At 43.1% G+C, this 25,530-nt stretch overlaps 1 long non-coding RNA gene across 1 annotated transcript in view; it reads right to left on the reverse strand.

Annotated features, from left to right (window-relative positions):
* Nucleotides 1-576: 576 nt before the first annotated feature.
* LOC141730560 (uncharacterized) overlaps nt 577-25,530 on the reverse strand; it is a 30,691-nt gene continuing 5,737 nt past the window's right edge. The window contains exons 2-4 of the long non-coding RNA XR_012582083.1: nt 4,617-4,820; nt 1,196-1,392; nt 577-1,073 (exon numbers count right to left, since the gene is read on the reverse strand). This is a non-coding gene — a long non-coding RNA (uncharacterized LOC141730560). The remainder of the gene's footprint in view (nt 1,074-1,195; nt 1,393-4,616; nt 4,821-25,530) is intronic.

Raw genomic sequence — 25,530 nt, forward strand, 5'->3', positions numbered from 1 at the left:
ATGTCGTGGTGGTGAAAGGCACCACAGCTTTCAGTGAGACAAGAGCAGTGCTGACAGTGACAGATCCCCTGCTACATTGTGCCACCAAACACAACGAGACACTTCAGTTTTTCTGATAGTTTTGTAATAGTCTGGAATTAGTCTAGAATCTGAATTTTTTTTTTCTGAATTCCCTTTCTGGGCTGCCCTGCAGCTTCCAAGGTCACCTTGACTTTTTGGAGATCTGGAGTGCTGCCCTGAGTCTAGAAAGATCCTGGGCACATTTGTGTGCTGAGGTGATTGCATTAAAACAGATCTCCCTTAAAACAGCCAGCACAGAAATGGGTATCCTGGTTGGGATTTCTGCCATCCCATAAATGCTGGGTCCAAGGGGATCTTTTCCAAACACAGCCTGCCATGCAGTGCAGGAGCTGTATGAAACACCCTTCTTTTAGTCTTTACACTCCTGACTATTAAATAGATAAAGATATTCAGATTTATCCTTCCTGTGTTCAAACACAGCCCTTAAAGTTGGGAAGAAACACAACTGAAACACAGCTGAAGTTGGGAAGAAATTGCCGTTTCCTCAAAAGTCAATGGAAAGAGATCAAAATCACTGAGCTCTCTGGTGTCACCTCATAGAGGCTTCCCATGGGTGACACAAGAGACCTCAAGCAGTGGTACCAAACAGGAGATGTGAAACAGAAAATCACTGTCAGTTGTTCTGATCTCTTACAGCCACTGCAGCAGAGCTGTGGCCACCAGAAGAAGGACCCGAGCAGCCTCCTGCTGATATAACCTCAATTTCCCACCAAGCCTGAGCATTTCTGACAGCTGAAAGCATTTACCAGCAGACTGCTGAGCACATCAAGATGGATACAGTTCTCTTGCTGTTTGGACTGGAAGGTAAGTCCAGAAAAAGGAGACAAATGGGATCATAAAACAAATGTAGCATTTATTTTATACTGCAATTTTTTCATCATACCTTTCCAGTATTATAAAGGCAGAAGGGGTTTGAGTACAGAACTGAGAACTGGGAGTGAAGCGGCTTTTGCAGGACTTGAACTGATGATCTGATTGTAATCCCAATGTAACTGGAATTATATAATTGAATATGATAATTAAATTTATTAACCTGGTCAAAACTGGGGCAGTACCAGCAGGAAGTTCTGTGCCCAGAACAGCTGTATCTTCCAGCCCTTGTACAAGCACTCACCTGATGGTGTCATGTCCTAGCTGAAGATAAATCTGCTGGCTGTGACTGCCAACTGACCCCCACAAATAGTGTATTCCCCTTCAGATACACCTTCTGTGGGGCAGCAGTCCCAAATATCCTGCAAAGCCACCAGCAGGTTTCTTTCAGGCATGAACTTGGCCAGTGACATTCTCAGGCTGGCTTGGCCACTGTAGTCACTGGAAGAGCAAGGCCAACACAGGGTGTCAGTAATGAAAGAAACACAGAACCCCAGGGAAAACATGAACATCAGGTTATTTGGGCACCAGCTGATCCCTGATCAATAGTGATGTGGCTTTCAGAAAGCAGAGCTGCATTAACACGTGCTGAGATGCTGCTGTTGCTCGGGGCGGCGCCACACGTGGGTGACAACCGAGCTCAGTGCTCTGGAGCCCACAGCAAGGCACAACAGGCCAGACAACAATTGCTGTTCCTTTTTCTTTGGTTTTGCATGAATTACCTGCTCAGCTCAGCCTTAGCTGCCTGAGCCCTGGGCAGCTGAGCTGCCTGGGCAGCACCACGGCTTCAGTCAGGCCATTGCTCCCTGCCCTGTGCTGGTTTGATACAGCCACAAATTACAAACGATTCTTTTTCCCATCTCATGAGAAGGAAACCCATCAAAAACTGGCTGAATATTTGATCTCACCTAAAATGAAAGAGAAACACGCTCAGCCTGGAAATGGGTTTGCTTCAGGGTGTCGGCTTTGTTCGCTCTGACCAAACTCTGTGCCCAGAGCTCCCAGCCAGGCAGCCAGGAGAACTCTGAATGTTATTTAAAGAATTGGTCAGATCACGGTGGCCTGAGCCTCTCGGGGCTGGATCAATCTCCCTGGCACAGCAGCCGTGCTGAGCTCGGCTCCAGGCCCATTCGTGTAGAGCGATGCCATCCAGTGGCTGCTGCGATCCATCACAGAGCCAGCGGCTCCTTCCCCAGGCGCATTCCCGCAGCAAAAATGCCTCTGCTCCCGTGGTTCCCAGCTCAGGCATTTCACATTAAAACGCTGCAACTTCATCGTGATTGCTTCCCGCTTCTTTGGCTTTTTGCGTGTAAAACTCAGGTATGTTTTAAGTTGCAGCGGCTCGAAAATGTTTCATAGACATTCAGGGGGAAATAATATTTTACATGTGTAGCCCCAAGTACACAAATTTGTCATGAGGCTCGGGTTTTGGTGTGGGGAGTGATTATATGGAGTCACGTGGAAAATTATGCTGATTTTTGAGGCAAAAATATCATGAATGAATGAAACTTTCTCTGCTCAAAGGGCAAGAGGTACTGAGTCACTCAGCGGGACATTTTCCCTTGAAGGAAATGCCCAAGGGGAAGGATGATCAAGGGATGGGCTGGGCAGAACCTTTCTCCATCAATGTCACACTTTAAAGAGCCCCACTATTGCCAGCTACCCAAGGGCTGGACATTTTGGGGGTAGAAAGCTTTAAACCTGCTCAGCTACATCCCCTCTCTTTCCATCTCCCTAAGAGCCAGCATCCCACAGCAGCCCAGGCCATCCTTCCCTAGTGACCAGATAAAATGTCAATGTTTTTGCCTGTTGCACTGCCCAAGTCAGCTGCAATTGCATGGTTTGGATGATGGATCACCCCAGGCCCTATGACCTGTGGGATTTGGAGCATCCCTGGACCTTTCCAGCTCAGGGGATCCAAGCCTCCGTTTCTCTTGGAGCTTTTGCTGTTGCCAGTGATGCTCCAGCTGTGCCTGCTGCTGCTGCTGCTGCTGTGTTTTGGTGCTGCTGCTCCTGCTCTGTGGTACAAATTCCAATCAGGAGCAACAAAGCCCACGGGGTGCTGCTGACAACAGGTGTCTCATTAAACATCTCTCAACCTTACAGGCATTCACATTGACAAGAACCAAACTCACACTCAATCACAGCTTAATCACAGCCAAACTCTATTAACAAGTCATACTAATTACCAACTTCTAACAATTTCTCAGGTTCAGAGGCAAAATATCCTTTCTTTATAGATGAAAACAGACTTGTGATACTCCAGCTCTGGCCGTAATTAGGTCCTTTTAGACAAAATGAAACTAAAATAAAAATCCAGACGGGTCCCTTTGTGATAGCGGTCCTGGAAGTGCAGTTGTACAATGAGATGTTTTGTTTGTTTTAATTTTGTATCTGCTGTGTTGCCCACAAGGGTCCAATTAGCTTGTTACAGATGCTTGTATCAGTTTTATCCACTTGTCTTTTTTTTTTTTGGTTCTTTTTTTTTTTTTTTTTTTTTTTTTTTATAGAGGGGTAACTTGTAGCACAGATTGCTGGCCTGCAGGCATCCAGAGATCAACAACCAGCTTTCTGTGATACCAAGCCCCCTGTGAAACAGACAGCCCTTACCCACAGCATTCATAATGCAGAGGGTAAAACAAATAGAGGGGAGGGAGGAGCTTGTGCTGGATTTTGGATTATCATGGAATAATCTCATGTGTTCAGAAATGGCCTGAAGGTGGCAATTCTGCCATGGCTAAGAATAACTCTGACAATCTTTGGCTGCTACACCTTGGAAATTGAAATGTAGTTTTGGTTTTTTTTTTAGACAGTGTGCAGCAAAACAGAAAGCTCTGAAGAGGTGGCTCTGAATTGTACATGTCACTATTTACTCCTGTCCCCTGGCATGCTCAGCTCATGTGCAATTCCAGGCTAACCTGGACACTCTCCTCCATTGTGTGGCTGTGTTGAGTGCCCAGGCACTTGAGATCTCACTTGTATAATCGATACACTCACAAAAGGGAACATATAAATAATGGGAAGAATCTGACTTGAACTGACACTGCAGGGATCACAGTGAGGGCTAATGCCTCATCCTTAACTCATGCTGCTGCTGCAGAGGACAAAAACACACACCACATTAAGGGCTAACATCAGATTTCCCAGCATTTTCCAAGCAGTGTGGTTCAAGGCACTCTGAATACCTATGGTGCAAAATCCAGGAGCTGCTTGTCTACCTGTTATTTGGTTTAGTTGCTGTTTGCTTTTCCTTTCCTTAATTTTAAAGGGAATTAATATCTCCCCTGGAGGAATCTAAGTGAGGCAGCTCATCAGAGACTCACCAACCTGAGGCTGAGCATCAGCAGTTATTGGTACCTCTGGCACAGGCAGCTTTGGATGAACACTGGATCCCTGAAACTTCCAGGAGATGCCTGCATTGCCTGGGCTAGGTTGGTGCCATGTGGAACCTCAGTTTTCCTTGCTGTGGAGGCTCTGTGGACCTACAGGTGCCCAAAAGCAGCAGGGTGGCACCCAGCCATGGAGGAGATGGGGCAAACCCACCCACCTTCCCTCCCCACAGGCTCCATCCTTGGCTTGCCCATGCTGTCAGAAATCAACTGAGACCCTGGTGTGGTCAAGTGTCACATGCAGAACAGGGCAAACTGATCCAAAAATATTGTTACCTGGCAAAACCAGAAGGTTTAAGGTGCTGAAAGCTTTGTCTTGCAGGAGTACAGTCTTCTCCTGATGCTGACCAGGTGCACTGGAGTGATGAGCTGCCAGAGGGTGGGGCACAGGACACCAGGGATCAGCACGTTGTAAAAGCATAACACATGGCAAAGCCTTTTCTGCACCTCTCATGCCACTGAAGGTGAGTTCCTGAGGCTCTGGAACAGAAAGTAGAGGGGTTTTTAGTGAAAATGCTTGTTTTCCATGTAACATCCGCTCCTGCTTGAGTAGCAGGAAGGTAAAAAGAAAGATTTTTTTTTTTTTTTTTGAGAGCCATAGTAAGGCAGGATGGGAGATGAAATATCCATCTGCAGTGGAATAACCATGAGAGCATTCATGCACTGTTTCTTAGGGGAAAATGTGTGATTTTGTCTAGCCATAGTCTTGTTTCTCTTCATAAGAGGCTGTTTCAAACCAGAGCAGAGCACTTTTCCCTGGCTTTTGTTTGATGACATTTGGAAGAAAGGGTAGCAGGTGCTGGCACAGGCTCCAGGAGTCCATCCTGGATCCCAGTTCCTCCAGCATGTGTGATCAGCAATGATCACCTTTCCAAGTTCTTCCTCATTTTTATCTGGCATAGGAATTCCTTTCTTCTTAACAGATTTTTATTATTCCTGAAATTAAACAAACAAACAAACCAAAAAAACCCAAAAGAAATAAATTAAAACAATTGAAACTTTACTATTTTGCAGAGCCATCACTCTGATCAGAAACTGAAATCCTGCTTTGTGCTCCTCCAGTGTGGAAATCTGTCAGGTAAATAGAAATCACCTCGTAAAAGCCCTTAAACAGCTCTGGTTTATATTTTAATTGAGGAACAGAACATTTTAAGCACTTTTATTGGGTGGCGCCTGCTGAATGACAGATGTCTGCGGCGGAGTAATGCTGAGCACACTTTCATAAAACGGAGAATTCCTTGCTTAAAACATTTACAATTAAAGGCTTGATTGAATAACAATGAGTTCTGTGCATGGAGCTCATTTCTGCACTTGTTTGTGCACCTGAAGCAGGCTGTGATCATTCTGTAGGTTGGATACGAGGTGCCAGTTGCTTTGTTCAGTGACCAAACAGTGCTCATGGGCACAGCTGGAAATGTGCCTTTGATTTTCCACCAGGATAGAGATAAGGTGCACTGTGCTGCTGTGCTGCCAGACTTGCTAACACCCTTGTTTCAGCTGCTTTGGCTTTTTTTTTTTTTCTTTTTTTTTTCTTTTTTTTTTTTTCTAAGCTACAGGTTAGTAAGTGTCCCAATTTGCCAAGAGCCAGAGATTTTAAAATGAACACTAATCCTTTGCAGCTGAGAAAGTCTTAACTAGCTTCTGCTTTACTTTTCCATCTAGCTCCTGTGACCCCTATTACTGTAATACCCGAGAACATCACCTCTGGTCGTGCACTGAGCCTCGCAGTGTCTGAAGAAAGTTAGACTTGCATTAATATTATTTTCCTCTGTTCTGTATGGAGAACTGAGGCACAGCCAGGTCAAGTGATTCACCCAAAGGTGCTCTTTGAAAAGGAGCCCTGATGCTGTACACACGTGCCCAGTCTTTGGCTGGTATTTAAAACTGAGCCTTTTGATTGCAGAAACGGCTTCAAGCAAGCCCCAAACACCCAACAGCAAGCCAGATGACAGGGCACAAACCACAACCTTTGGCTCAAAAGGCAGCTGAGAGACTGAAGTGAGGAGGGATTTAGAGTTTCATCCCTGCTAGGCTGAGGGAGATCGTGTGAGAGCTGCAGACTGGGGAAGGCACGGAAAATCCTGACCTGAACTTGGGGAAGAAAACAGCCTCACTTTCCTCAGAAGAATCCACAGAGTAGATCTTGCCACAGCAGAAGGAACATGTGTCATGGGAACAGCAGAGGCAAAATGTGTCATGGGAAAAATCTTGACGGATTCAGCCCAGGACGCGAATATGCAAATGGAGACTGAATTAAATGCAATCGAGCAAGATAACACATATCCCAGCAATGGAGAAAACTCACAGCACACTCGCAAAAAAGATGGAGTTTAAATCCAAGGAGCGGGGTCTGAGGATGTATAAGCAGTCCCCAGTGACTAAATTTTAGCAGCAGTATGAAAATTTCCCCAAAAAGGAGTCAGGAAAGTGTTGCAGGAATCAAACAAGGAGTAACTGAAGTGCAAGGGCCCATTACTGAGCTAAGTGGAAGAGGTGAAGAGGTGCCCCCAACACAGCAACAAAGCACAGATACTAATTAATATTATAGTTTTTCTGCTATTAAAAAGTCATCCTGTGGCTCACTTCTGGAATAATGTATATTTTTTCTATTCCTGGCCTGCTCTGCTGAAAGAGGGATTTTCAAGAGTTGCTGGTTTCCATCTCCAAAGTAGCTCAATTTAGTTTCAGGGGAAATGAAACTCTCAACTAGCTTCATTTGTAAAATCTTTGAAGATGTGGGAATGTCCTCTGGCTGTAAGGAGAGGGAGTGTGATTCAGAGCCTGGTACAGATATATAAAGGGGTTCAATATTTAATTAAACATAATCTTCCTTGTGGCATGAGTGACTGAGCTCTTTCAGGAATAAAAGTCCTTGGGTTTTTATTACATTATTCTGCAATATGTGACAACAGAAAACCTTTTGCAGGACTATGCTGGCCCAGCACCTGCCTTCCCTGTAGCAGCACTTGCTGCCCTGCTGCTGCCAAGAGAACATTTTTGGAGGTAATAACTTTATACTTTTACATGAAAAATCCATCTCTCTGGGATGTCAGATGGCTCTGACACATCTCCCTGACGCCTGGAAACTGTGGTTGCAGTCCCCACACCACTGGAGTGAGGAACCCACGGTGCTGCTCAGCACCACAGCCTGCCCTTAGCACCAAACACACATTTTTCAGCTTAAAAAAAACAGTATAGAAAGGAGAAAAAAATTTCATGTTTTTGGGTGGTTATTCTCTCCAGAGAGCAGGTGCCCTGATCCTGCACCCACGGCTGAGCTCAGCATGAGCAAAGGAGTTGTGCTGGGAGCGTGTGCTGGCAGAGGCTCTGAGGATCTGGCTTTGCAAAGGGTCAAGACAATCTCACTTAGGGCACCACTCTGTTAGTTTTGTTCTCGTTTTTTTCTTTTTTTTTTTTAATATAAAAGGAAAAGGACAGCATTAGCTCTTTTCTGGAAGTGATATTCTGCTCTGTGTGAGGAATGAGAGGAAGCCAGTTTAAAGGGAAAGGGTGCAATGCATCAGGCACAAGCCTAAGTAATGCCAAGGTCTGCAGCTGGCTGGCCCACTTTTGTTTTTAAATATGTAAAATGACTTCTAGAAGCATGGAGTTTTATTATTTCACCAATTTCTGCCTTCCATTGTTAACCATTCATGGCTGCCACCTACTCAACAAAAATGATGAAAGGAAATAATCCTTTCAGTAGAGAAAAGGTAATTACTAAGCAGGATGTATACTGCTCCGAAAAGGTTTTCTGATGATAAATCCAGTCCCCACAAGCCCCTGATTCAGTGGGATGTGCTCGTTCAGGTATCCTTTGCATCCTGACACAGTGGCCCTTGGCTGGCACGTTCCCATTCCTGGGAAGTGCCCTGCTGAGAACGGCGAGGGTTTTCAAGGAGAGGCAGCCAGGGCTGCAGACAGAGCACAGCAGTGCCCCAGTGAATCTTGCCAGGGATGTGAAGCACTCCTGGGTTCCCTGGGTTCCAGCAGGAGCCCTTGTGCTGTGCTGCCCAGGCGCTCAGAGCCGTCTACCAGCTCCACCCTTCCTCCCGCCCGCAATTAGCACTTGCGGCGCTGCAAAGGGAGATGCGATTCTCTCGCTGTCCTCCCTCAGAGCTCGCTCGCACCTTCCCCACCGGGTGGGAACATGTGCTGCGGGTTAGGAAACATTCTCATCGTGGAATCGCATTTGCAGCAATCCTACCCCCCGCCGCCTGCTTGCTTCTGGCTATCAGGCTCTGCTGCAGCTCGTGGTGGTGGTGATGGACACGTGAACAGCAGAGCTCAGCACAGCTCCTGGTTCAGCAGAGCCTCAGATCTCCAGGATTCTCTTCATTCCTCCTGGAAATGTGTGAGCACAAACTGGGCCCAGTTTGTTCCACCCAGGGTAACTGGAGCTGGGTAAGTGCCGGCAGTTTGGGAAGAGTGGGGAGAGAAGTGGGAGTGTGTGACCATTGACCTTAATTAGGGGAGATGAAAATGTCGAAACATGATTCCTAAGAAAACCAAGGAAGGCCTCTATTGTCGAGTGTTTCCACATGGATGCCACTGAGAAGAGGTCAAGTGCTTTCTCTATACTTTAAGTAAACAGCAGATTGTGAGTTCACAGTCTGGACTGGATTTGAGCAGCCTCTGTGTTCTGCAAGATCATAATTGAGTCCTATGGACTCAAGGTTTGATATCCACTGACATTATTACTGAAATGCAGCAGCAATCAAGAGTTATAAAGTTTGCAAGTAAAAACCTGCCCCATGTCACAGATGGCACACCCTGTGATATCTTGGGCTCTTGCTCCGAAGAAGCAGCAAGAAGGGACTTTTGTAAAAAAGAGTCTGTGCTGTTGGCTTTCTGTGATAAAGACATGCCTCCTCACATCATCATTGTCACATAAAAAATGCACAAAGCCTGCAAAATTAAATCTGCTAAATGAGCAGTGGGTTATATGTCAGGAACAGAGTGCTCCGAATCAGGCAGTTTATTTACATGCTACTGGGAAACGCATCAAGCCAAGTTAAAATGTTATGCATAAAATTCTTCTGTTCATCTTTGCAGTTATCCAGACTGAAGGTTAAGAAGACTGAATATGGTGGGTTTGTCCCAAAATGAGCTCTATTTACTTACCTGGAGGTGGGATGACATGGAAATCAGCAATGACAGCTGTATTTCCCATCTGCAGTTCAGCTCTACCATCATTGCCAGCAGTTGTGGTGTTGCCAGGGAGCAGCAGCTTCCATCTCAGGTAAAAACCTTCCATACCCTGGAGACTCCTTGCCCATATTAAAGGTCTTGTTTACAGACAGGGAAACTGAGTCAAAGAGCATTGATCCAAGTCCTCAGAAATCAGTGGCAGACCATCCAGAGCCCCACTTCTCCAATAACTTCTCCAGCTATTACAAGCAGGAAGAAAGGGCAGGAGTGCTTTTAGGGGCATAATTGAAATCAGATGAATCACTGGAAATCTTCCTGTCCATTCAGTGGGCTTCACATGATGATTTCTAATAGTCAAGACTCAAATTATTTAGGGTGCACTGCTGGGAGGAGGGAATGAGGCACATAACTTGGGAAGCTCAGTCCTGGAGAGTCCTTTTGGAAGTGAAGCTGTAAAGCTTTATATGTACCTGAAGCAAAATGTCTTTTTATTTCCCTGTCAGCATCTGCCTGTGAAAAGGAAAAAGAAAAGGCAGCCCATATGTGGATGCTTTCTTGCTGCAACTCTGAATTGGAAATATCTGTCCTTGATTAAAGTGGGAAATGCAATTGCACAAGTCATTAATTATTACTGATAAACTGAAGTAGTGATGGAGCCAAATAAAAATCTCCTGCCACTACAATGGAATTCTGGAAAAAACCCACAGACCTGGGTGCCTGCATCCTATTTTCATTTCCTTTTTTGGGGGAAAAAATACGTGCCTGAACTGCTGGGTGTCCACCAGCACACGATGGATGCAGAGAGCTGAACTTTATCCCCACAGACGGCAAAAATCAGCAGCTCCCGGTGCCTGCCACACGTGACCAGCCCCAATTATGGCTCCTTGCACATGACATCAGTATGCAATGGAGGATCTCACTTGTTTTTTTTTTGCCAGAGGCAAATGAATACATTAGGCAGCAGCGAGGCGTGGGGCAGGCGGATGCGGAACTCTGGGGTGATTTGGATTCCGAGCTCGCGTGGGGGTGTGAGCCAACCTCAGAAGTCATTTTCACTGATGCTGACACATAAGGCTTCCCTCAGAGACCTGTCTATCAAACTGCAACATGCTATGCAGAAAAATTAGATTACTCATGCTACAATAAAGAAGGAGGAGATGACAATGATAGAGGAAAAAAAGCCCCAAACCAGCTTCAAAATATAACAGCTTCTATTAAATGAATAAAAATCTGGTGAATGGCAAAGTATCCTAGAGACTTTTTAAGATAATTTTTTTAAAATTTATTTTACTTCTTGCAACCCATTCCAAGGAGAGCTAGTTGGAAAGACCCTATTAATTCAGATGGTGCCTCTGGAAAAAACAGCACTTTATCATGATTGTCACACTACTGTACTTGTGAAATATCATCCTAAATAGTCATTATGATTTTGCTGCTGGTTTTGCAGCAGTCAGCAGTAGGATTTCCTTTGGCTTTGGTAAAAGCAGGATCAGGCCCCCTTGCTCTCTCTCTCTCTCTATGAATTGCAAATAGGTTGTTCACGTGTCAGCTCAGCAACCAGGCAAAGTTCACCCTGCTCAGTTCAAAGCAGCAAGATGAAGCTCAGGGCATTTCCTTCACGGTATTTGCCAAGTTCCTCAGGTCTACAAATGTGTTAAAGTGGTTTAATACAGGATCTGTAAAACAAACATTATGCAGCTATGTTTGAACCCTTGTCCAATAAAATTCATTTTTTTCAGAAGAAAATACAAAGTAGTAAAACATACTTGGTAAAGAAAAGAAAAGGCTATGGGAAGCTTAGTAAAATCCTACAAATCAGGATGCTGGGCAGCTTCAGGAAGGGTGTTTTAAAATAAATCTGCAGAAGAACACACAAACAGAGAGAGACACACAATCCATAGCTGGAAATGGATCTGGACCAGTGCCGAGGTTAGAACATCCCAGACAGCACTGCAGGACTGGTTTTACAATGTCAGATAATGGAAAGGTTTGGCCAAATGCTGATTTTTCTTCTCTAGTAATAACAAACCTGTGCTGGGGCTTCTGCAGTATTTTCTCCTTGAGTTATTCCTGAGGAATGCTGTTTGGGAAAGATAATTGAGAGTTTGAACTCCCCTTGCCCTGAACCATGTTATGGCCGCATTTCCTGCAGCTGCAAATCCTGTTTTACCTATTGTTACCCATTTTAAGGAGCCAGTTTTTGTGTGTTGCTTTGACTTGTAGAGTAGCTCCAGACACAGGGTTTACTTTTTTGTTTTCAGTGTCTCTTCCAAATATTTCTTCAGAGATGAGTTTTGGTGCCCATCCAAGCCCAAAGAGGCTCTCCCATGGCCCTGCCCTTGCATGGCCTGGTGACCAGAGCAAAGAAGAGATGCAGAGTTGCCTTTTCCTGCTCCTTTTCCAATAGTGTGAGCAGCAGATCCACCCCATTCCACCCTTCACCCTGCTGAGGGGTTTTTTGGGGCTCTGGTTTCTTGATGAAGACAGGCAATTTCAACATGACCACACAGAGGGGAAGCACGTGGAATTACAGGCCTCTTTAAAATTGTCAGGAGCAAATATGATCAGATCTGGTTCTTGATCTCATTACTGTCTAAAAGATTTGGCTGGCATTTTTAAATGCCATGATTTATGTTCTTCACCTTAACACAGCCCTCGGTGGTGTAAACTGAGTAACTCTATTATTCTCCAGGGCAACTCTACTGAATCCAATTGGAGAATTTTCACAGGACTGTGTCTATAAGAAAATATTAACATGGATTAAGACAAGTTGATAGATTTTAAACCAGACTATTCAATGAGAACCAGTGAGAATAAATCAAATAACTTTGCCTAACTACAGAAAGTATTTGTAAAGCCCTGTAAGGTTTCCATTTCCTAAAGCCACCTGCCATCTCAAATGCCCCTAATCAGTCACAGATGCTGGATACCAACCTGCTAACCCTACAGCTTTGAGAGAAAATATTGCACTTTGTAAACTCATTCTTGGGTATTTCCTTAATTTTTCTTAAACTGAACTTTCATCCCTTATTTTCCACTTAAATGTAATGAGTTAAATCAACTCTGACATCTTGCCCTGCTTACCCTTACAGTTCTGTTCAGCTGCTTTCCTATCTACTTCTTGAAAAGCCTGAAGACCTCAAGTCTGGGGGTTTTTTGGATTTTTTTTAATCATTAATTTAGTTTTTTTTTTTCACTCCACATCTCATGATCACCCTCCTGGTGTTGAGAAATCCTATTTCATGCAGAGTTATGACTGTTTCTCTAATCCACTGCAAATGGGAAAAATGAATGTTTTTCTGTTCTTATGGTTATCCCCATGATGAAGATGTACCAAACTCTGAGCTTTCCTGAGGTACTGTGGAAATATCTTTTAACCTGAAAAATGATTATAAAAAAACTCCAAAAAACCCAAAAAACCCTAAAACAAATGACCAAAGAAGTCTACTCCTGAAGAAATAAGAAAGAATAGGAAATAAGAAACATTTTAGAGGCTTCACATAACACCCAATGGAATCAAAGTAAAGAATTTCATAGGTTAGGGAAGGTACCAAAGCAGGCCCTGGTGCCAAACACCATTAGAGGCCACTCAGCTGTGCTGGGGATGGATGTCTTGGCTCTGGAAGGAGCCATTATTCCACTTCAGCTCGTGAGGACAGGCTGGGAGTGGGAGTTGTAATGGAGGTAGGAAGCAGGCTGGATTTTATTAGTCTTCCATCATCTTTAAGAGACCCCTAAGCAGATCAGGTTTCAGCCTCTCCCTCCACTCCTGTGTCAGTCGTTGGTTCTGTTTTTGCTGGAGGATAAGTTTCATTATATTAATAAGCAGCACAAGTGGTTCCAATTGTGGAAGAACCACTCTGAGCTGTCAGAAATGATCAGAGGAGAAGTTTCAGCCTTTCCATGATCACAGCCTCTTCTTCTGGTGCCTCAACTCAGCACTTCCCCAGTGCACTTCACATTTTTAGCAGCCACGACAACAATAAAAGGTACCTCCACATTTCAGCTAGGGGAGGTTATTTTAAGGAATTTTATTCCCTGATCATGGTAGTACATCAGTGCTCAGAAACCAGATGCTAATGGGAATAATTGGGCTTACATCCAATCTGCTGGCTGGGAGACTGGATCTAGACATGCACTTAAATTAAACTATACATCTTCAGTCTCTTACTGCAGTCAAATTCCAAACACAAACATCTTTAATCATGCCACTAAGCCAGTAAGTTTGCATTTCTTATTACTTATGATGAGACAGTGAGAAAAACTCACAGCAAAACACTCCAAAATCTGGGACAGTTGGATCCCTATCTGAGAGTGATCCATTAATGCTCACCAGCAGTAACACTCAGAATTTGTCTCCCTCACATCATCCACTTGAAGGAAAGGGTTTTAGGCAGACAAAGTAATTAAGAATCCTTACAAGGGTGGAGGTATTGTTAGATTAATTAATTGTGCAGATAGAAAAATGAGGCACAGAAAGTTTTAAATACATCTGATTGCAACAAGCAAGGCAGTAAAGAGGAGAAGGGTCTGAGGCACGATGCAGTGCTCCAGAGCAGGAAAACAGGGACCCAGGGAGCAGGAACACATCAATCCTCATGCTGTGCCCACTGGGATTTGTGCAGGAACACATCTCCACCAGCACCCACCCCCAGGATGCAGGACTGGGGTTTGGGATCACGGATTTCCCACCCAAGGACTGGGATCCACACTTCCGCCCGGGAGGTTCCCACACTGCCCTGAGGGGAACAGTGAGGAGTTTAGTTTTCAAATTAGACTCACCCAGGACTAGTCACTGAAATCTCATCTGTATTATGGAACTGAAAAAAAAAAAAAAAAAAGAGGGGAGAAATGTAAAAGGAAATCTTTGTAGCCAGGAGTACCTGACTCTCCCGCAGTAGGAGACGCAGGAATAGTGTTTCATGTCATGGAGATGTAGTTAAAATGCAGACAGCATATCCTTGTTCTCAGAATCTGAGAGGTGTGGTTTGTGCATGTGGACAAGCCATCGTGCCTCCCTTTGATCTATCACTTGATGTAGAGGAAGGCTTTTATGTGTTAGTCCCATATAATGGATAATTTAGTCTGAAACCATTATGAAAAGTATTACATTTTGGGTACATATGCTTCAATTATTCTTGAAAGTACACAGGAATATTTTATGAGATGCACACAGATTTCAAGTAAAAAAAAAAGAAAAAGGAAATAAACCCAGAATTTTTGTTTACGATCCAAACAAATTTGTTCTTCTGAGGCAAGTCTGCATGCATTTAAAAAATTCTGCCTTTTTATGATTTTTTTTAAGGTACGTTGTAAACAATATGCTTGAATGTTATATAGAAAGTGACAGAACCATAATTCATTAAAATTACCAGTGGTGAAAGAATCATAGGATGGTTTGTGTTGGAAGGAACCTTAAAGATAATCTATTTCCAACCTCCTGCCATGGGCATGGACCTCTTCCAGATTGTCCCAGGTTGCTCCAAGCCCCATCCAACCTGGCCTTGGACACTTCCAGGGATGGAGCAGCCACAGCTTCTCTGGGCACCCTGGGCCAGGGCCTCACACCCTCACAGGGAAGAAATTCTTCCTAATATGTAATCTAAACCTACTCTCTGTCTCTGGCTGAAATCTCTAATCCTATCCCCCTTTTACAAACAGAGGAAGGCCTGACCCATGAATCCATGGGCTGCTGATATGACATGGGCACTGTGACAGTGGCAGGACTGGAGTATCCCTTTTCCCATAGGAACAGTACTAGCTGGGCATTTTAAGAAGATTTTTGAGAGAGGAGTGTCTCTCTGTTTATTTTCTTCTCCAGACATGCTTGGAATGACAGATCCTGGAGATGGCCACAGCTGGACCCCAGCCAGAGGTGAATGCTGGCAGCAGTGCCACTGATGGCCTCCTGCAGGTGCCTTTATGCCTTTTCCCCTATTGCTACATGAAGCATCCTCAAATAAGATATTTATTTTTCAATCAGGAATATTATCTGAGCTTATATTCCTTCTGTTTTCTTCTAGTGAATGAAATGATGATCAGCAGTGCCCAGGCTGAGCTGACCCAACCTGTCCCCAGCCCCTCCACCAAACTTACCTGGGATGAAAGGCATGGAATGACAGGCTCAGAGGGGAATGACAGGCACAGAGTGCCAGAGCTGGCACAGAGGCCTCTCCTGCAGGCATCTTGCTGGCTGTTTTAAGGTCTTCTGCCTCTAAGTGGCACCACGCTGGGTGATTGAACACTTGCTGGAATCTGTTCTACCTTTCATTGTAATGATTCCTTACAGAGCTCCGACTTTCCCAACTCGGAACTTTCAGGAGTACTGCCTGGATGTCAGAGCCCTTTTGTCAGAAAGACCAGAGCCTTCTGCAGTGATGGGCCCAGTACTGCAGAATCGCTTTGGAAAGCCGCAGCTCTTAACCCTTCCCTGGGAAAGTCTGAAGCGGAGTTTTTTGAGAAGGCTGTCACATCCCTGGGATTTGTAATGGCAGGGATTGAAAAGAGAGCCAGGCAGATCTTCCCTGGTGTGAACTGCCTGAGGGTCACACTGAATTGTACCCAGCCATGACCTGGCTTATGGTTTTGTATTTGCTTAAAATAATGAGGCCCAGACTGTCTCACATGCAGCTTCTGCTCAGAAAGCAGGAAACAATTTGGGAGGGGGAAAGGTGTCCCAGAAAGGTGGAGTCCAACCTACAAACACACACACACTTAGCCTGGGAGCCCTGAAATGCTGGAGCAAACTGCACTCCTTAAAGCAGACATGCAGCACTGTGGTGGTGTTTGCAGGGGCCTTAGGATGAGGGAAGATATTTATTTATTGATTTATTATTTTATGATGTATATTATATCAAAACTATACTAAAAGAATAGAAGAAAGGATTTCATCAGAAGACTGGCTAAGAATAGAAAAAGAATGAATAACAAAGGCTTGTGGCTGACTGAGATAGTCTGGACAGCTGACTGTGATTGGCCATTAATTAGAAATAACACATGAGACCAATCACAGATTCACCTGTTGCATTCCACAGCAGCAGATAACCATTGTTTACATTTTTTTCTGAGACCTCTCAGCTTCTCAGGAGAAAAAATGTTGAGGAAAGGATTTTTCATAAACTGTGTCTGTGACACAGCACAAGAGACATTGAACCTTTTGAAACCAACTGAAAGAAATCTCCTCTCAGTGCCACAAGGGGCTCATAATGTTAAAGTTAGATATTCAACCATCTACCATGAAACCTGCTCCTCACACATCTTACAAATTTCAAGGCTTTGCTCTCCTTTGAAACACAGTGATGTTGTCCTGTCCCTACATCCTAAAACCAAATCCACAGCCCAAATTCTACAGCTCACAACAACAACAACCAAGCAACCAGCCCCAGAAAATCACTGACACTTTAGGAGGCCTAGGAAAAAGTACACCAAGAGGAAAGTTTTTCTGTATTTGAGGGAAGGTTGTCAGGACAGTAATAAAGTACTGTGAGCAGTGAAGACTGGGAGATTTATGTGCCAATTCTGTGTGTGATTTATTTAGATTAATTGCTCTGTATCAATATGTAAAAATCCAATAAATATAACTCCCTATACAAAGGGTTGCTCCAATCCCAATGTTACAGTGGAGAGTTTTGGCACAAAGTCAGGATGTGCATTAAAAACACACTTTTTGAGAAGTCTAATAAATAAAAGCTCTGAAATATAGTTTCCCACTGGGAAAGGCATTTTAAATCATTTTGATAAAGAACTTAAATTAGCCCTTAAAAGGAGGGGGAAGCTAGGTCCCTGTAACTAATTATTTATAGCTATTTTGAATATAAGAGTTCAAGAAAGCTGCTCTCCATCCCCCATTTTCTACCACAATAAGTGGGAAAGAAAATGACATTCTCTCTTCCACAACCAAATTAAAAGTGTTAGAAGGGTGAGGAGTAAAACAAAACTAAAATAGGAAACAGACACCTGAACAAGGCAGTTTCACATTTTCTGCCAAAATAAAAGATGTGGACAAGAGATGAGTCTTCAGTTCTCCTCTGCCTTGCTCGAGGGAATTGGGCTGTTAACTCACTCCAACATCCCAAACAGGGAATATACTATATTTGTTAAACAGCAGCAGGAATGTTTTCAGAAGGAAATAAACATCTGAATAGCCCCAGTCTCTCTGAAAGTCAAAGCAATTTAGAGAATGCACAGCAGCCAGGATTGCTGGGGACTTCAGCTTTTAAGTCACTTTGGTGCTTCTGAGGGTGTTACCCAAAAGCACAGCTGGCATTATGCCTTGGGGGATTTGCAGGCTGAGGACCTGCTACCACTCCCAGGAAAAGCTGTGGGGCTGGAGGGGCTGGTGTGGGAGTGCCTGAATCCAGAGCTGGATCTCCCTGCAAGCACAGCAACTCACGTTTGGGAGGCAGGAAGGCTGAGGGATGAGAGAATAATGCTCAAAAGCACAGTGCCTGTGCTGGGGTTTCCTGCTGCTGTGGTTGTACCTGTCAGGCTCCCCACAGAGGTTGCTGAGCTATTAATCTTGGGCAGAAGCAGAATTGCCCCCTCCTGCTCAGCAGATTGATTCTCCTCCCCGAGCTCCCTTCTCTTGCGGAGCATGGGCGTCTCCAGGACTCTGCAAAAGGAGTTGTTCATTCTCTGCTCCATCAGGAGGGTTTCCCTCTGAGCCTGAGTTCATTTCTCCCTTTAAATCTGACATTCACACCGGTTTTGTTGCAGGGCTCAGTGAGGTTTTCTGCAGAACTTGCAGAGCCACGAGGTCACTAAGAGGGGGATTTTGATAAAGAAGAGAAACACGTGCCTTGGGAAAAAGGGAGAGGCTCTTTGGATCCAGGTTAACATCTGGGCTGACTGTGTGGCCAGAACTTCATGGGAGACACAAACACACCTTTCACTGATAAGGACCAAGTCTTTTAGTGTCTTCCAAGACAAACTTTCATGCCAGATGAGATTCCAGACCTCTCTGCCAGCTCACAGTCCTCAAGAAGCACCACCAGCACATCCAGACATGTCCCGTGAGGTCAGAAATGGCAGAAGAGCTCAACCACAGAGCATCAGTGCCCAGTGTTTCTATCCAAAGCCAGCACAGAAATATGTGGCCAGCTTTTCAAAAGAACTCAACAGCTTGAGGGCTTTGTTGAACGTCTGTCTGTAAACACAACAGTGGGAACTGCAGGAGGCAGCTCTGGAAATCTGGCCCAGGCTGGGACTGCTCAAAAAACTGGCCATGAGCCTCTCTGAAAATGCTGTGAAATGCCCTCTGCTATGAAAATATTCTACATGATCCCAGGAGAGAAAGAGAGAGGCCAATGGCACAAAAAGCAAAGGTGCTGCAACTACAGATAGCAGTTTTCTCCCAGTTCAAACTAGATTTCAGACTTCTTCCAATCCACCAAAAATAAAAGTTCCTGGACTCTGAAAGCCCAAAAGACAAGACAAAAAAAAGAAGTGGAAATTTGAATTTAAATTGAAACTTAAGCATTAAAAAAATTACAAAACATTTGTTGCTGTCACGAAAACTTAAACTCAGGCTTCTGACATTTTAAACTTAATAACCAAAACCATCAGCCATAATGATTTCTCCATCTGATTCAGCATTAATATTCAGACAAATGCCAGGGGCTGTCACTTCCCATATTAAGGCAATCCACATTCGTTTGCATCCAGAGCACCTATGGATGTTGTTTGTCTAATGAAAAATCTGTAATTTTTAGGCTGAAATGAAGGAAAGGAAAGAGGTGGAATAAGGCAGCTGAGTGTCTTTTGAAAAAAACATCAAAATGCATTTTCTTTTCAATTCCTGAAAAAGATCTGATTATTGAGGGATCCTTTCCTCTTCACTTCATTATCGTTATACCCTCACTGCTGGGTTATCTAATTACTCATCTAGAGCTGGAAACTTCATTTCCATGCATTGGGGTGTGAGAGGGCTGGCGTGTCTGGCTCAGCAGCCAGCACTTACAGAACAGCTGTAAAGAGCAGAGTCAGGATGACTGCAGCACCAGAGGAAATCCTCAGCAGAATTCTAGTGCTTTATGTCTGTCATAAACACACTTCCAGATCAAATTAAAGGAATTTCTTTTAACTCTATTCACAATCTCCAAATATTCTGCTCCACGAGCTGCCTGAGATCTTAGTCATTCTGAGAAATGAATCATATTCCCCCTGTCATCTGGCTGTTTTCTGCTGACTGCTAATTCATGGTATATTGATTTTAAGACTCTCTTAACACATTATATTTTCATGCTAAGCCAGGAAAGCTTTTCTTGCTGAGAAATCATGCCCCATCCTCATTCCTCACAATGCTCAGTTTTGTTCCTCCTCGCTTATTTAGAATGATTGATCAACACAATTTAATCAGCTTTAAATGACTCAGGGAATTGTTCCATACTATTGTACCACCTACATTGTTTTATATTTTCATTTAACACCACAACATGAATTCTGCTTATTAGACTTCTGTGTTTGCCTAGTGATGCAAGACTTTAAAAGAACAAATCATTCTTGGGCTAAGACACTGGGGTCCAGAAGATTTTACAGACATTTTGGAAATCAACTGTTCATAGAAATAACTCATTATGTAGATGGAAGAATTAAAATCAAAGATCCTTCTAATGACATGAGTATTTTTTATCACCGATTTAAAATAAGTCAAGATGTTTAAAAACACCTGCTATTAAAGATGGCTATTAAAATTTATAATTATTTAGATAATAAATATTTTGCTTGCTTTATTTCAGATGTCATTAATGGTGAGTGAGGTCTCTCATTGGACTAGCACAAAACTGCTGTTGGCAAAAATCTAAGTACAAAACACAAAGGCTTCACATTTCAGGTGCTTATAAAACTTAATTCTCCCCAGTAACACCACTAATTTGGCTTAATGATTATACATAAATATTTTTGGTGTGTAATGAGACCAAAACTTTGCTTTTATTTAAATGTTTCTAACAGGCAGGAGATCTTTATAACTTCCAAATAAAGTAGTTACGTTTAAACAGAAGCTATTGAAACATCTAATAAATTTGCAAATCTTTGAGAACTTTTCTATTCATGCCAAAAGTTTCAAAAAACAAGAACACAGAATATTTTTAAGAAATGGGTATATATAGATGCATTTTTCTATTTTATTCAAACTGTAATGAATTGTTCTGCAAAAGTATTTCAGTGGGTTTTCTTCACTTGCAGACACTTGGTCTATCAGGTGCTGGCTGCAAATGTGGTGCAGGTGATTCATCAAATTTGTTTCCAAGTGTTTCTCAGAGGAAATAAATTTATAAAACTTACCTTTCAAGTAAGATGAACATTTTAAATATGGATTTTCTTAGTAGAAAAAAGGCAGAGTAGGAGCTGCAACTCTATTGATCAGCAAAATGCTGTACCAAGCACAAAAGTATTTAAGACTAAAAGAATCACAAAGAAAAGATAAAGTCATTAGCATAAAAATAAAAAGAGTTATTTAAATTTAAATGTATCATTAAACAGTATATACACATATTTTTAGAAGTCCTGATGTGTACACTATATACATTTCCCCCATTCTGGTGTGAACAACATACAAATGTAAAATTATGGCTTGTTCTGTGTGGTACAATATGTATAAAAGGCAAGTTTGGGTCAGGGAATGAAAAAAAGTATCTGGGATTTAAATGAAGCTGTGCCAGGTCATCTCACCCCCAACCCCCCCAAATTATAGGTTTGGGGAGATTCTTTTTCACATCTCAGGAAACTACAGACTGGATGGAAAATCTGTTTGCATGGATACAAGAAGCGTATAAAAGAAAAGAATTGCACTGGTAATTTACCACTAAAATGTACAATGAAGTAACATCCAACGTGAAATCTGAGGAAGCTGAGAAAATAAACCTCCTTATATAGTGCATTATATAAGTAACACATAATACATAAAAACTCCAATTTAGGTTTTACCCAGTAATGTAAATGGTAACATAAACCTACTATTGAGAGTAGTTTACTCTACAATTTTGGCTGAGCAATGCACTGATGGGTACCTCACTCTCTTACCACTGAGCTGCAGTTTATTAAACATTTCATATCTGAGATGTGAATAGAGTGGAGGATTAAATTAGAGGATCACTTACTGCTAAGACTAACACTTCAGTCAATGCAGGATTCTGTCCATTCAACACACCTCACAAAGAACAGACCCAATTCTGCTTTCAATTACTGGGGTGCAGCTTTGACTGAAGTCAACAGATGTTGCACCTCACTAACTGTTAGCAGGGCTGCACACTGAATAAAAGCCTGGGAGAAAAACCCTCTGATGGAAACATTTCTGATGGAAACCTGATTTTTCATATAAAGAAAAGTTTAGTGATTTGCGTGTTTCACCAAAAAAAAAAAAAAAAACAACAACCCAACACCTTATTTTCATCAAATATTTTTCTGCTGATATCTTGAATTATTTAGGATTTTTTTTTTTTTAATATAAAGTCAGGATTGTTTTTTGAGGAAGGAAGAAAGGAAGGAAGGAAAGAAGGAAAGAAGGGAAGGAGGGAAGAAAGAAAGAAGGGAAGAAGGGAAGAAAGAAAGAGAGAAGGGAAGAAGGAAAGAAGGGAAGAAGGAAAGAAAGAAAGAAGGGAAGAAGGAAATAAAGAAAGAAGAAAAGAAGGAAAGAAGTTCAATAATTTGACATGTCACTGGAACAAAACTATCTATGGATTCTAAAGACAAAGCCATACTGAGAGTGACAACAAATGGAAATATGAAGCGAAGTGAGAGGATGGGAAGCTGGCAGCCCTCTGAAAGTTCCTTACAAATTCTCAGTTTGATATTTTAATTCCTTAGACAGAAGGGCCAGATCTAGAGAGGTCCATGGCTCTCAGCATGGTGATGTGGAAGGAATTCTTAAGCAGGAGTGAACCAAAGCATGGTCTGGGCATTTGCTGGTGGTGGCTTTGTTACCTGGCCACCAACACCTCAGTGGCTGACAGAAACACTGCTGTAGTACTTCAGTTCTCATGCACTGGACAGAACACTCCAAAAGGCAGGGAAATTAGGCCTCCACACATCCAGCAATTTCCCAGGGTGTAAATCCAAGCAGGGGTTTCAGGAAGCAGGACGTGTGAAATAAGACAGGTGCCTGTCCCTGACCGAGGCGGTCTGGAAGTGTTTAGTGCATTCCATAAGTGTTGCCTCGTGTGCTTCAGAGAGCTGCTGGGATAGGAGCAGCTATCCTGGGAGAAAAGCAGAGGGAAAACAACTGCTCTGCTCCCAGAACCTCCTGGAAGGTCAGCCTGGTGCTTTGGGCCATAAAGGAGAAACATGAGTGAGACCATAAACTTCACTTTCATGGGGAGTCGGAAGAGTCCTGTGAAGTCAACAGGACTGTTTTGAGGATGAAGAATCACCCACATCAAATAAAAAATTCAGGATTGGGCCATAAAGCATGCAAAATATATTGTATCATGAAATGCAAGTCAGCGTTGCAGTGATGCAGCCATTACTCATGTGTGTGCTGGACATCCCTGCTCTAGGAACAAACAAATCTTCCATGCTTGGGGGAGATTATTGAAAACAGAACCCCTGTGAAGGATACTTGGGGCTGGGCTGGGACAGCTTAGCTTCTTTCCACCTGAGAGATCTGGGAGGTTGTTTGGGATAGCTGCTGTGGCCAGGCTCCCGTGTGTCCTCCCACGCGTGATGGCACAATCTGCTCTGGCCATGGCAGGGCTGTGCCTGTGATCAGCACGTGGCAGACAGCAGGAATATGTGACAGAACAAGAGCCTAGACCAAAATTTTGCCCTAGACCAAAAATGACTTTTGGTGTGCCAGGAATGGGGCATGAAACTATTCATTATCTAAGGCTGGACAATAAATCAAGAGCGTTACTCTGGAGGTTTAACTTATGTGTTAAGATTTCTGGGAGAAAGGAATATTTTTTGTTAATTTCTACTCCCCTCCTACCCAAAAGCCTCCAAGAAGAGATCCCATCATGTTTTAGGCATTGTGAAATATGTATAAAAAGAGTCACCACTGCACAGACCTTGCCTGCTATTTTAAGGCAGGCTAGTGAAGCGAGGGTGAGTGAGACAGACTGTGAAAGGGGGGAGGAAGGGAAGGAGAAAGGTTAAATAGCAGCAGAAAACATGGCTAGAAAGGACTATTTGCACAACTGATGGTTCTGAGCTGTTAGATTATGCTGACAGTGTATTAATCATATGTTACAGCCATATGCACACACACTGGTAAATTTATATTTGTCTGCCTATAAATGAACATTAGATGTAAATATATGTAAATTATTGACTATTTTGCATCATGTTAATAGGATAAATATATTAAATATTTTAAATATAAAAATCTTCCCACATTACACCATTGGAAGAAATTGCAAATATATGAGTGTGGGAGATGAGCTTATGGCCTGCACCAACTCCAAAGATTAGGCTTGAAATCCCAGATTGTCCACAGACTCTTTCTGCAACTTAGCAAAAGCTGAGATTCTTAAAATATTCCTGTCTCTTTTTTCCATTACTTTCTTTTTTTTTTTGGTTTTTTTCCTTTCCCTTTTGCCATATGATGCCCTGGTGACACTGCCTCAGGGAGGGAGTTTGGCCAATTTCCTTGACAGCGCTGAAAAGTCCCTTTGCATCCACCTCTCCCATCCTGTTGCTCCAACTCCTGCCCTGCTCACTGTGGATGAATTCCTGCAGTGTTTTGTCTAACCACCTCTCATATCCCTCCTTGAAGGCTGTGTGCTCAGCTTACATCCAGTCTCATCAGGATGTCTTTTTGATTTAAGCTCTTGTCTTCTCCCCGCTAGGCCTAATACCTCATCTGTTACCCACTGCTGCTTTCTGCATTGTTCCTTTATCCCAGGAATATGGTGTGCTGTGTCTGGGCTGACATCTTCTCCCTCACACCGTGGCTCATTTGGTCCCTTTTCAGTCCTGGCTGAATAGGGATAGCTGATAGCACCTCTAACTGGCTGTAAATTTCTGCTCTGGAGCTGACACGGATACGTCCTGGGATAAACCTATTGCGCAGAAAGAGCTTTGGCTTGGTGATGTGTTTTGTATTTGTTTGTGTGTGTTTTTGTGAGACATAACGTGGCTATTAGGAGGCAGGTAAAGGAAGAGAAGTGATGTGTAGCAGGAATTTGCTGTCACATGGTGAGAAGCAAGTCAGCTTTGTCCAGAGAGGAGAGTGTTGGTGGAACTGTCCTGTCACTGATTCTAAGGCAAATGGATTCAGTCTCCACCTCAAGATGGAATCTGTCCTTTCTCTTACTTTGCTCTCCCATCACTCCCATATCTCATTTTTTACTATATTCCTTATGGATAGAGTCTCACTGTGCTTCCCTAGTATGCAATTAACAAAAACCAGCACGACAGAAGCAGACCTGGCTGACACAAGAGAGATGCACGAGAGACAGCTGACGTGTCTGCATGAGTCCCAGCCTTGATCCTGCATTAAAGTCAGGGAAAGATTACAGTGCAGAAAGTTAAGGGTGTGTGTGTGTCAGTGTTTGGCAGGCTGAGACCTTGAAACCTGCTCAGGCATCACGGCTGGGTACAGACACAAACTTGACACTTGCAATGTTTCACTTAGCTTCGACAACATCTGATACTCAGGGGGTTGTTTTAAAAGTAAATACAAACCATTTCCCCATTAGTTCTATTAGCCTTTCAAATGGGCTTGGAATAAGGATGTCTTGGGTTTGATATTTTCCTAGGAAAAAAATAGCTTAAATTAAAGGAGAAATTTTGAAAGAAACTTGGTCTGTTGTCAGTGTCATATTGAGCCTTTTGGACCAACAGATGGAATCATATGCATGGATACAGAATGAAAGAAAGAATGAAGTAAGAAAAAAAAAATGTTCCAAGAGCCACTTTTAAAGATTTTCAAGGGCATTTGAGTAGCACTTCCCTCATTTAAAAATGCATCAAAAAGGAAGAGTGGATCTTTACAACAGTGGCATATCCTCACATTTTCTAGGACAAGGTTACTGCTGGCAGGCTTGGGAAGAAAAAGCTTCACCAAAGCACAGATCACTATTTTATAAAGTCATTATCAAAG

The sequence above is a fragment of the Zonotrichia albicollis genome, chromosome 11 (genome assembly GCF_047830755.1).
Source record: "Zonotrichia albicollis isolate bZonAlb1 chromosome 11, bZonAlb1.hap1, whole genome shotgun sequence".
NCBI lineage: Eukaryota > Metazoa > Chordata > Aves > Passeriformes > Passerellidae > Zonotrichia > Zonotrichia albicollis.